Here is a 10,724-nt window from a genome sequence, read left to right as displayed (position 1 = left end):
GTATAACATATCATGACAGCGTATAAACATGTCATCACATACTGTCAGGCATGTCTGGGGTGTCTGACCTACCCTTCGGTACTAACAACCGAACCCTACTACTATCACATATAACGTATCATTCCAGCATATAACATATCAGGTAGTAGCAAACCTAGATGATATCACAAAGACAATCATCTGACATACAAATCCTACTGGTGGGCCGGCATTGTGGCGGTAGACCCACCGCTACTGGAAGGTAACTCACCTCGAACGAGTAGTTGTTGATATTCTGTGCAGGAAACCTCTGTCTGCTGCTGCTCCGGAAATCCTTCGGCTATAATCCCCACAAAACACTCAGTTAGAAACTGATATCTACTCTTGGGGTATAATGACTATTTTACCGCCAACCAAGTCCAAGTCAAAGTCAACTGCCTGTTGACCCGACTCGCCGAGTTGGGCCGTCAACTCGTCGAGTCCCTAACCCTTTACCCGTCCTTATCCACAACTCGAATTGTCGAGTTTGGCAACGACTCGACGACTTCCTCCTCTATATGAATATCGAATGAACCTTCATCCGACTCGCTGAGTTCTATGAACAACTCCTCGAGTTCACCTTCATCTGATGAACAATTTCTGACCTTGACTCGCCGAGTTGTATGAACAACTCGTCGAGTTCATCTTTAACCATAAAAAGATTGCCTTAGACTCACCGAGTCTGTTCTAGCACTTGTCGAGTCCCATGAACTCCAAGTCTAAGGCTAAGTCCAATACATTGGGTCACTCCTTCGGACCTTCTACAACCCCTCTAACACACAACTGAGTTCTTTTGACCCTCAACAGACATGGGACTCTATCCCTTGGACTCGTCGAGTCCCAAGAATGGACTCGCCGAGTCGATAATGTCCACACCCTAAATCCTTGATTTCTAATGTACAACCTTTGACCAAAAGATAGATCCAAGCCCCTAAGCTCGATCTAGCACGTAAAGTTTCGAACTTTAAGTGCATGCATGGGACTTTTGAGCCTAAAAGGCTCTAAAATGGCTCTTATGTTGCATGGGACCTTCCTTGGGTGAAAAAGCAACCCAAATCTGCCTTGTGACTCCTCCCAAGACTTATATCCGAAGTCTTGACCCCCAACCATGTTTGCAATCATGGCTGGCTACCTCATGTGGCTTAAAAAGCCGTAAATCTTCCCCAAAAAGGGATCTAACAAACAAGCAAGCAAGGTACATACTTTATGCCTTTCCAATACTGCAAATGATGAACCAGGCTCGAGTCCTTCAGTCTCCCCTTGATCCTTCTATGCTTTTCCTTCTTCCTTGAGGTCAAAACCCAAAAAAATCACTCAAAAGCCTTAGATCTTGCACCAAAACACTTAGGTTTTGCTATGGAGGGTTTCTGGGAGCAATAGGGACGAGTGGTGGTTGAAAGAGATGATTAAATAGGGTGCAAACCCTCATATTAGGGTTTTTGCCCAGTCAGAGCCTACTCGTCGAGTCCGGGACCCGACTCGACGAGTCCAATACTTAAATCCCGTGTCCCGACCCGCTTTTACTTGGCGAGTTGGTCCTTCAACTCGCCGAGTCCCAGGCTAAAAATGCAAAACTCTTAAATAAAAATACATACCAAGAACCAGGTGCTACAAAAACACCTTTAGGGAAGAGGAAACAGTTTCACCAAGTGTTATAATCAAATATGATTTATCAAAGGGATGTTTAAGGCCACCAATTGGTGTTTACGGCCATGGTTTACGGCCATGGAGTTTACAGCCGTAAACTCATGGTAAAAGGTGCACAAAAGGGTTATTGAATGATAGGGATGCTTGTGGGACTATGGCTCAACAAGAGGATAAGCAAAACAAACACTTTGGAAGGCTTTTGAGGTGTTTACGGCCACATCAAGAGTGTATGGTCGTAAACTCTCTAAATGATGTTATTTGGTCTTAAATTAAAGGGGTTGAAGAGTTCTTTATGGATAGCAAGTTTCTAGAAGTGTTTAAGGCTCAAGTTAAGACCAAAACAAGGGTTTACGGCCATAACCAAGAGTTTACGGCTGTAAACTCCTGAAGTTGATGGGATTTAAGATGTTTCAAGGCTATGATCTAGTGTTTAACATGCTTAATTAGATGATAGATGGAGTGCTCACACTTTTGAGGGCCTTTGAGGAGTTTTCGGCCACCAAGAATAAGTGTGTATTCTTGGTGTTCTTGGTGAAAGTTGATGATCTTGAAGATCTAAACAAAAGAGATGATTTTATGGATGAAATCATAAGGGTGTACTAGATTAAGAAGAATAACAACTCAAAGATGGAAGAACACTTACGTTTTTTGAGATCTAGGATGAAAGGGTTGATGATAATTGAGAGAGAAGGGAAGTTTCTTTAGTTGAAAGTGTAAGAATGAAAGAAAAGTGAAGGGAATGAGACTTATGGGGGGAATTTACGGCCAACCTTGAGTTTACGGCCGTAAACTCAAGTGTTGTGGCTATGAACAACTTTTGGTGGTGTTTAAGGCTTGAATGTTGTATAGTGACTCTAGCAGGTACTTCCTAACACTTATTCCTTGAGTGTATTAGGCTTAAAACTCATTATAATGACCCTTAACAAGGCTAGAAAGAAATGAACTTAATTTTGACTTTTGGTTGATTGGCTTGACTTTACAAGGAAAAAAAAATTTCGGGTTGTCACATAGGTGATCTCCTTATCCCTCTTATAGTCCATTTAAATTCATACAATGCTATTTTATCTGATTTTGATGATACATGTTCTTACCCGAATGATATGTTGATTTCCATGAGTAGTGAATTAGATAAAAACAAAGCTTTGCTTTATGGTGGTGGGAATAATTTGGAGGAGAAAAAAGCTAGGATTGAGAGCTTAGACATGAAAATTATGAATATCATGATAGATAGAGATTTCGTATTAAACAACGAAACATATATTGTAACATAGTTAAAAATGTTTGTATGGGAAGCTTACTCTACTTTATCATTTGTCTGTTATTTGTATGGAACAACACTGTAAACTACTCTTTTTCATTAATTTTAAGTGTGAGTTAGTTGATGAGATTACATTTGATTGTGATAGTAAGGTTGCTAAATATAATCAAGCTCTTAATGATTCATATGCTTATGGTATTTTTAATATTGATGAAAGTTTAGATGTTGATGACTTGGTTGATATTGTGATTGACACTCTGTCTAAAAACGAACAAATGAAAATTCTGAAGTAAACTGAGACTTCGACACAAAGTACTCAACAAAATTTTGTAGACATTGAAGATGATTATAACAATATTAGTGAAATTAAGGAAAAGTACTCAACATTTTCTGTCATTAAAACTCCATTGGCTAAAAGCGATGAGAACGATGATTCAAAGTCGAAGCAAAACAAAGATTCATCTTCGACAACCAAAACTGATGATTCTCAAGATTCTGTTATTGTCGAAAACATAACAACTAATTGAAGTGATAGTGAGGATGATTCTAATTAAAAAAATATTCCATGAGTTGTTGAAGCTCAAGTGCTTCTAGGATTCAGAAGAAAACACAAAGATTTTGAGAGAAAAATGAAAACATTTTCTTGAACAAAACTTTGTGATTTATCCTTAATTTCTAGATTTTTCAAATAATTTTTTGGCCACAAACAGAAATGGTGATAAAGTTGTTCCTAAGTTGAATGAATAGTTGCAAAAAGATAATTTGAAAGTGACTAATAAAGGTTTTTATATAAATCAGAATGTTATGGAAAATGGTTTGAATCATAGATCAAAAACTTTTCAACAACAAAAGATTAAAAAATCTTTTTCGAAAGATAATAAAAATAAGAAAAATGGTGTATTGAAAACTGCCAAATCTGTTGTCGAAGACAATTCAGAGAAAAGTTGTGATATGTCTTTACTAGTTGATTTGAACAATCTAAAAGTGAAGACTCAGACTTTTGAAAATGATGTTGAAAATTTTGAATTAAAAGAGGAAATTTCCAAAAAGAAAGCTCAAAACAAATCTTATTGGAAGAAAAGAAGAGTTTTTGATAAGGAAAAGAAATTACAACAAAAATCACCACAAGCTCAAGAGAATAACTTTTCACAACAACCTAAAACTCATTTTTTAGAAAAAATAGTCGAAAGTCTTGCATAATGGTATGAGAAATAGTGTGGAGAAAAAAAATTAAAATGTTAAAGTCAAAAGTTGATCAAAATTTAAAGATGAAGCAAATTCATAAAGGTCAAAATCATGTTCAGAGAAGTGTTCAAAAGAATTTTTCACAAAATCATAAAAGTTTTCAAAATAAGTCTCATTTCGGATATTAGAATTGATACCAAAATCATATTCATCAAAAACCACAAAACTCTTTTTTGCAAAAAAGTCTGTCAAAACCAACAAATGTTGTGAAAAGAATTGTACCATTAAACCTGATGGTCCATGATATCCATCTTCTTTGCACTATTCAAAAGTTTTATGAAAAAACATTGGTTTGAAGGTAAATGAATGTAATTCAGTCAAATGAGTATTCTCAAGAACAAGTCAAATAGGCTTATGAGCATTACTTGAATGAATCATTAAGTGGAAGAACTTATTCACAAGAATCATTATCGAAGACATCAAAATCGAAAGAAGTTAAAATGAACAAGAAAGTTGATTTTTTTGAAAATAAGGTTGAAAAAGAGAAAATCAAAGTTGATGCTTCGGTATTGAATTATTTATTTATGTGTTAAAATCTGATGAAGTTGATTTCATTAACAAAATCAAAACAATGGTTCGTAATTGGAGTTTAAATTCTACACCGCACACAACATTCCTGACTAATGTCTAAGGATCCAAAAAGCCTTGGGTACCTAAATCTCTCAATGATTGTAGCTTCTATGTGACGAGCAGTGTGACGAAAGTTGGTACATTGAGAGTGGATGGTCACGTCACATGAGTGGTAAGAAGGAGAACCCAAGATATTTTAGAAAACTTGAGAATGATGGATTTGTGAAATTTGGCAAAAATAATAATTGCAAGGTCAAAGGATATGGGAAGGTGACGAATGAGAAGTTTATAGTCAATGAAGTTGCCTATGTCAAAGTTTTGAAACATAAACTAATAAGCGTATCTCAACTTGTGTTGGTACTGGGATTCAAGTTCTTTTTGACGAAGAAGGAAGTGCGATTTCTAACAAAGAAACGAAGGAAGACTTGTTAAAGTCGAAGAGGAAGCGAGATATGTATACTCTAGGCATAAAAACAATAGTTGGCACACCCTCTACTTCGTTAATATCGATGGATACCTCTGATCTCAGTTGGCTTAGGTATTGAAGGATTTATCATCTTAATTTCAAATTTTTGAATAAACTTGTTACAAATGATATTTTTTCGAGGTTTACCTATTCTCAAATTTCATATCGATTATCTATGTGTAGCTTGTGAACAAGGTGAACAACATCGAGAAGGTCATCCTATAATCTGATGGGTTATGAGCATGCTAACACCCCTAAGTGTATATGCAACCCTAGAAAATCTTGGATCTATGTTTGTCTAAAATACATGCAAAATATGATTTCCAAGGTTCATAATCCTAACTAGCATACATAGGGAACTTTTATTATAAAAGATGGCTAGAATTACATACCTTGTAGTTAATTTGATTCCTTGAAATACCTTGAGATCCTAGCACCCCAAGTGTGATGCCTCAAATGTTTCACACAACACCAAATGCTCTTAGAATAAAGTGTAAGAGACAATGTCACACTTAGAAATCAGCTAGCCCTCTATATTGCATCTAGTAGTCGATTTTGGTGAGCTTCATATTCTTTATATAGTGTGTTACATCTAGGGTTACACCATGTAAACCCTAATGTGAGATGACTCTTCAATTCCATGACCCATGGGTTTGTAACTCCCATGGAGCATCCATAGAGCATCCTATGGACCTTAGCCCAACTTGATAATCCATGGAGCATCTAGTCCACTATACAAGTATGGATGATTTACATAATCAACCCATATATTTAATTAGTCATCTTTTGATCACTTAGTTAATTCTAAATTAATTCTTGATCAATACTAATTACATAATATTATTAATATATTAGAACTTATAATATATTAATAAACCATAAGTGTTATTTCTCTCATTTTAGTTTATCCAAATGCATGATGCCATGCAACCCAAATGGACCATGCCGGTTCGGGTCAAGTACATACCAAATATAGTTATGGACCATTCCACTTGGACAAGTCTAATAACTATAACTGCAAGTATGACTTCAGGAACCGATCAGTAATCGTAACTCTTTCAAGGTCTCTTGGAGCTGAGATGATGATGATACACCATTTAAGATAAGTGATCATATAATCCTTTATTCTAGATATTAGCCGGACAAATACATGGAACAATGTCTTACTTATTGTCCAAGAGTTTGTTTCTCGATTTCCGATTTGTTTGAAAAAGAACTTAATGGATCACTTCAACTTAGTTTTGACCGGGCCCAGTACATAGGCCAAAACAAAATCATCGAGGGGCCCATATATCTCTTCTAATCGAAGAACGAATAGATAAACTTCGACTCATACGCTTGTTCTACTACTTGTTGAATCACACCAAAAAGTACGTTTTATAACATCGAGTTACCAATGCGGTTTCGTACGATCAATGCATAACCAACTCATAGGCAACAAGTCATATCTCTTAATTTGAAGACCTATATGATATTACCGTCTCACGATCACTCGAGATAAATTCCATGAAGTGATACTAGTGAGCGTGGGTTGTATCCAATGCTCAGAACTTATGAGAAATCATGAGTGTTGTAGGCATGTCCAACAACTTAGACCTCTACAACCAACTCATGATAGTCTTGATTCATACCTACTTCCAACATGTGACCGACTGTGGAGAATTCGAATAATATGTTATACCAAACATAATTATTCTGGAAGTCAAAACATGCAAAAAGAAATATAATAAACGATTGACAAAAGATAGCAACACTTTACTCATAAATAAGCACACCTTTTATTCATCATCAAATGTCAATTACACTTTACAAATTTCAAAATTATCTAACTACTAAAACTAATATCATTCTTCAGCCCTATGCTCCGAGCATGTTGGAGATGCTTAACCCGACTCAGTCCCTTCGTGAAGGGATCTGATGGGTTCTCATCTAATGATACCCTCTTTGTCACGAGGAGTCCTTCTTCTATTCGATGTCTGATGAAATGGTATTTTCTGTCGATGTGTATGGATCTCTCATGATCCCTTGGTCCTTGGCTAAGGCAACTGCACTTTCACTATCATGGTAAATTTCCATTGGCTCCTTTATAGCTGGTACAACTCCAAGGTCTCCAATGAAGTTCTTCAATCACATTGCCTCCTTTGCTACCTCGCTTGCTGCTATATAATCTGATTCGCAAGTTGAATCAGCCACTGTCTCTTGCTTGGAACTCTTCCAAGTGATTGCTCCTTTGTTTAAGGTAAAGACCCAGCCTGACTGAGAGTGGAAATTATCCCTATCAGTCTGAAAGCTAGCATCACTATACCATACAACTCTCAAATCATCACTCCCACCGAGGGTAAGGACCCAGTCCTTAGTCCTCTGCAAGTACCTGAGGATATTCTTTACCGCAGTCCAGTGAGCCTTGCCAGGGTTCCCCTGATATCCGCTGACCATGCTCAGGGCAAAGTCCAGATCAGGATGAGTGCAGTTCATAACATACATGATCGAGCCTACTGCAGAAGCATAAGGTACTCGACTCATTTCTGCAATCTCAGCCTCAGTACTCGGGCTCTGAGTTTTACTCAGTCTGGTGTTACTCTCGATGGGTAACTCTCCTTTGTTGGAGACCTACATGTTGAACCTCTTCAGCACCTTATCCAAGTAGGTACTCTGACTAAGTCCAATTAGTCTTTTACTTTGGTCTCTTAGAATCCATATCCCTAGAATATAGGCAGCTTCTCCTATGTCTTTCATAGAGAAACACTTCCCAAGCCAGGACTTCACTTCCTACAAGGTTGGGATGTCATTTCCTATGTGTAGTATTTTGTCCACATACAGTACCAAAAAGCTAACTATAATCCCACTAGCCTTGACATAGACACAAGATTCATCTTCACTCCTCGAAAAGCCAAACTCTTTGACTTTCTCATTGAAGCAAAGATTCCTTCTGCGAGGTGCCTGCTTCAATTTATAAATGTATTTCTTGAGCTTACACACTTTATTAGGGTATTATGTACTGACAAAACCCTTTGGCTGACTCATGTAAACATCCTCATCTAAACTTCCATTAAGGAAGGCGGTTTTGACATCCATTTTCCTTATTTCATAATTAGGAAATGTAGCGATGGCTAACAGAACCGTAATGGACTTAATCTTTGCAACTGATGAAAAGGTCACATCGTAATCAACTCCCGAAGTTTAAGAAAATCCCTTTGAAACTAGTCGCGCCTTATATGTGTGTACATTACCATCCATGCCGGTCTTCTTCTTGAAGATCCATTTGCAACCAACTGCCTTACGACCTGGTACATTGTTAACCAAGTTCCAAACTTGATTGGCATACATGGATTATATCTCGCTGTCCATTGCCTGTTTTCATTTAGCAAACTTGGGGCCTGTCATGGCTTCTGCGTAGCTGTTAGGTTCATCCAGACTTACCAATGTCTCATCACCGATAAGTGTCTTACCTTCCGCAGTAATATGGAAACAATAATAGCGCTCAGGTGCATTCCTAATCCTTGTGGAATGCCTCAGAGGTACAAACTTGTCAATTGGCTCAACAGGAGTTACCTCCTCAGGTTGAGTGCTAGGGTTTGAAGTTCCTTCACCACTTGAGTCTTGAATTTCTTCAAGGTCAATTTGCCTCCCACTGTTTCCTTAGCTTATGAACTCTCTCTCTCTCTCTCTCTCTCTCAAGGCACCCCTCGTTGCTACAAAGACCACATTATCACTATGTCTGTAGAAGAGGTAACCATACGATTTATGTGGGTAGCCGATGAAAATACACCTCTCACTTCGAGGTTTGAGCTTTTCATGAGTCTCGTGTCTCATGAAATCCTCGCAACCCCAAATCTTAATGTGGTCTAGTTCGGGAACTTTACCAGTCCACATCTCATGAGGAGTTTTGGCAACTTTCTTTATAAGGACCATATTAAGGATATGGGCGACAGTCTCTATGGCATACCCCCAAAATGAGATTGGTAGCGAAGCTCAACCTATCATGGAAAAAACCATATCCAACAAGGTTCTATTGCGCCTCTCAGCCACACCATTAATTTGTGGTGTCGTTGGAGGTGTCAATTGTGAGATAATCCCACATTCCTTAAGATATTCAAGGAACTCTGTACTAAGATACTCACCACCACAATCGGATTGAAGCATCTTAATGTTCCTGTCCAATTGATTCTCGACTTCCTGTGTAAACTCTTTAAACCTTTCAAAAGTCTCTGACTTATGCTTGATTAAATAAACATATCTATATCTACTATAATCATCAGTAAAAGTCAAATAATAGCGATTAGAATCCCTTATGATAGATTTGAAGGGTCCACACACATCTGTGTGTACCAGATCTAACAAACCTTCGCCCTAGCACAAGAACCAATGAAGGGTGACTTTGTGATTTTTCCAAGTAAGTATGATTCACAACTATCATCTGACTTTAGGTCAAATGACTCCAAGACCCCATCCTTTTGGAGTTGGCCTATGCGTTTCTTGCTCACATGTCCAAGACGACAATGCCATAATGATGCTTTATCAAAGTTATTATTACTAGAAGAATCAATACACAACACATTATTTCCTAGATTATCTACAACAGATACAGCTTCATACACACCATCACAAGGTAACGCTTTAAAATAAAGAATATTATTAAAGTAAGCATTTATTCCACCAATTTCATTATCAAAAGAATAGGTAAACCCTTGTTTGTACAAATCATGAAAGGAAATAATATTTATTGCCATTTCTGGCGAATAACAACATTTATTCAAATCTAAAGTAAACCCACTACTTAGAAACAAAGAATAAACTCCAATCTTGGTGACAGGTGCAAATCAGAACAGATATGAATACCACAACCGGTATCAAGGACCCAAATGTTAGGATAGGGTGAGTTATTAGATAGAATAGTGTAAATACCTACATGGTTGGGTTCGACTTTCCCATCCTTCACATCTTGCTGGTACTTTGGGCTCTTCCGCTTCCAATGCGACTTTTCATGGCAGTAGAAGCATTCAACCTCTTTTGGGTCAGAAGAAGGAGTGATGAAACCTTTCTTGGTTCCACTTGAAGAAGAGCCATCAAGGGTCTTACCCTTGGTACCCTTCGAAGGGCTCTTCGTCTTCTTCCCTTTACCTTTCCTGATTTCCAAGACAGGGGTGGAGTTTAGAGTAGGAGTAGGAATGTTAACAACCGTCTTACCTATAAGACCTGTTTTTGCAGTCTTTAGAAGTCCTTGAAGTTTTCTAATTGTGACTTCTTCCTTATTCATGTGGTATGTCATGCAGAATTGATCATAACACGAGGGTAAGGAGTGCAAAATAATATCTATTGCTAGCTCCTCGGGGAAGTTCACATTAAGCTTCAGCAAACGATCCACATACCTTTGCATTTTTTGCATGTGGCTCGTGACGGAATCTCCATCCTTCATCCTAGTTGTTATCATGGAGGAGATTATTTCATATCGCTCTTGAAGAGCACTTTGATAGTATCTTTCCATCATATCTTGGTGCATCTCAAAAGGTTAATAGTCCT

This window comes from Lactuca serriola, chromosome 4, assembly GCF_051521515.1.
Source record: "Lactuca serriola cultivar US96UC23 chromosome 4, Lser_US96UC23_V15, whole genome shotgun sequence".
Classification (NCBI taxonomy): domain Eukaryota; kingdom Viridiplantae; phylum Streptophyta; class Magnoliopsida; order Asterales; family Asteraceae; genus Lactuca; species Lactuca serriola.
The sequence above is the reverse complement of the archived record's forward strand: the minus strand, read 5'-3'. Positions refer to the sequence as shown.